Below are 3314 nucleotides of genomic sequence, written 5' to 3'. Positions count from 1 at the left end.
CGAGCGGCGCCCACCCGCGGAGGGGCCCGGCGTGGATGTGGTGCTGGGTTGAAATCCCTCCCGAGGAGGGCGTGGGTGAGGGTCAGAAGCAGATGGCGGGGCGAGCTGGTGGCGCGGTCCCCGTGGGTTGTGTAAGCGGAGGGGTGGGCTGCCTCGAAACGGGCGCGGGTTCGGTGTGGGGACGGGGCGAGCTCCTGTGTCGGGCTCGGTAAGAGCCCGAGTGTAAAGTTAATGTTTAACGTGGTAGTCATATGCCCATCAGCGAGTTTTTCTGGAGTGTTTTCAAAGACTCCTTAGAACAGGAAACGCCAGTACAGGTAGTATGGAGCTGTTTGAAATTTAATCAGTTTGTAGCATTTGGAGGCTGTGTTATTTGCTGTGTTCATACAGATTGAGTTTCAGAGGCGTGCGGGTAGATGTATGCAAATTGTCTGCTTAGCATCTGGTCTAAGTTTAAGTTTATCCATTACTTTGATTTTCAATGCAAATATTTTACAATCAGCTTTTCTGAGGAAATAGTCTTGCTCTCTCGACATGTACTTTTCCCTTCCCAAAATAAGTGTGAGTTTTACATATCTCTACTTAAAGCTTTATTTTGCACATGCCAAAAAAACCCTAAACCAAACTTCTCTTGCTTAACTTGAAGCTACTTGAGTTATTTTAAGAGCAAAAACTTAATCACATGAATAGTATTGTGCCCGATTGATGATGTAGTATCCCCTTCCCCCTCAAGGCAATGGAAATTACCTTGACCGACTTTATTGTTAACTGTCCTGTTCTTGTAGAATGAAAGGGTGATTTTAGGTGTCAAAATAGTGAGAGCTCATGTTATAATCTGAATATAGATTAGCTTCATCAAATAATAGGTAATCCTTTCTTCCCCTAACAAATTGTGGCAAATTTAGATGTATTTACTGGTTGTCTTTTTTAAATATCAAATTACTTGTGTAAAAAGTTATTATCCAGTGGGATGTTGACAGTAAAAACACCTAAAATATGCACTTGACTTTCGTATCAAAACGTGCTAGTGCAGAATCTTTTTCAGTCATGCAGTGTGCATGCTGTACTACTGACGGAATTGTTTGGGTATGAGACCCATAGAATTTCAGGGTCAGGGTATTAGCAATAGCACGTGATCCAGTTACATTGCTTTCCGAGATCTTGATAGCAACGCCTTGTTGCTTTTTTCATTGGTTAATGCCTTTTGAAACAGTAAAACAGTTTAGTCGCTTGAGGAACATAGCAATGGGAATGAAACCCATTCAAAGGGTTCTTCAAAAACATCCTCATAGTTTAAGTGGAAATAAGTTGACGTTTGTCAGTGCCAGGTTAAATGATGATGGGTTGAGGCTGTAACAAGGAGATGGACTGGATCAGAATTTTAGATGTGCAGACTGAGCGAAATGTTTGTAGATAGGTCTGTACAGATTTGTTTGTGAAGAAATACGTGAAGTGTAAAGATTCAGAACATTATTTTTTTGTCAACCATATAAAATATAGGTGGTCTTAAAGATGATGCTTATATTACCATTACTTGTAACTCAGTTCTGTAGCTTTTCCTGGTGACTTAAGAAATCGGAAAGCTTCTTGGGAAGGAGCAGAACTTGGTATTTTGCACTTCTGTTACTGATCAAACATCTGCACAGAAAACTGAAAGACAAGGTTACAGTTTGGACAGGCAGTTAATCTGGGATAAACAGGCAAGTGTGAGAATTATTCTTGTAAAGATACATTCTATCTTTTTGAGGTTCAGGAAAGAGTACATGGTAATCTTTGAACAAAGCACTTTGTAAAGGAGTAGGAAGATGGAGAAACAAAAATCTTCTCTGTAATTTCTGTGTGATGATTCACTGTAAACGCTGGCCCATGTCATGGGTTCGGAATTTGTATTCTTTAAGATCTTTACTCAGAGTTCCCATTGTAGCTATTTCTAAAGTTGGTTCCTAGCTGTAATAGCCCAGAGATGCTGTGCTGTGAACCTGTTGTTTTGTTTTTGATGCAAACAGGAAAGTTTTTATTGGAACAGCTTAAAGAAAAAATTGTATACTTGCACAAAAGCCATCTGGGATAGCATCTATGCTTCTGGTTCTCCCATCTTGAAAGGATACAGAGAAGTATGACGTGCAGGAGCAGTGGTTTGGCATATGAGGGACAGCTAAATGGATAAGGGCTGGAGGAAAGACAATAGAGGTCTTTAAAATAGAAAAAGACTGGGTTTAAAATCTTCAGAGATTGGTTGGAAGATTTTTCTAGAAGAGCTAACCATCAACCACCCCTTTTTCTCTTGGGGGCTTCTTGATTTGGTGACTGAAGGCAGAAAGAATGTGTCAGACCAATACCACTGGCTGGCATACTTGCAGATGGCCTGCAAAATCGAAGACAAAGACTAGCGACTACTAAAAGCAGTAGGTCTATCTAATGGCAAATGACATATACAGTTCAACATAATGGTAAGGGTGGAAGGGGACAGGATTTATGCAGGGACCAAAAAAATTATGTCAGCCTCACTGAGATGGGTATAAGTTTTTATTCATTTCAAATTTCAGTCTTCCTCTATATTTTAAAGCAACTTCACTGTTATTGTGGTGGTTTGTTTTTTTGTTTTTTTTTCCAAATGTGGGGAAAAGTCATCGCAACGTCCAATATTGTCACAGTACAAATCAGAATTTTGTTCTGTTGACAAAAATTGGCAATTTTAAATGACAAGCTTCGGAGGTGTGGAAAACACTCAAATTCTCACAGTTGCAAGTTGTTGAATTTCTGGTGGATTTCATCCTGTTGAGGAGGAGAAAATAACCACAGTCCTAATAATGTTGGCTTACTGCAGAAAGCTCTAGTGGTTTCCCATCATAAGTTTATTCCCTTGCAGCACGTTTAATAACTCTTCCTTCCAATTTTTGTTGTCTTATATCTAAATTCCTAAGTTATAACATGTATCAGTTTAGAAAGTGTCAGACCATTGGGTTGGTTGCCAGGCTCAGCACAGAGGTGTGAACTGCCAGCAGAAGCAAAAAGCTGTGTTGCTTAAAAGTAACCTCAGCATTGGGCATGAGAAGGGTTTGTCATTAGTCATTTATGCAGCACACCGAGAGTAGTTGCAAAACGAAGCTGAGAAGATGTAAATAAAGATTCTAAAGCCAAATTTCAGTCACGCAGAGCCAATAACCTTTGAATCAATTGGCACCCAACTTGACAGAATGGATAGAAGTCTTACAGATTATTATGTGCTTACAAAGTGCAAGAAACAGGCAACTGGCTGGAAGAGAGAGACCTTGTAAGAAGATGGAAGAGGCAGAGTTGGCGTGTTACCAACT

The sequence above is a fragment of the Charadrius vociferus genome, unplaced genomic scaffold, assembly GCF_000708025.1.
Source record: "Charadrius vociferus isolate BGI_N301 unplaced genomic scaffold, ASM70802v2 scaffold806, whole genome shotgun sequence".
NCBI lineage: Eukaryota > Metazoa > Chordata > Aves > Charadriiformes > Charadriidae > Charadrius > Charadrius vociferus.
This window is presented reverse-complemented; position numbering follows the sequence as displayed.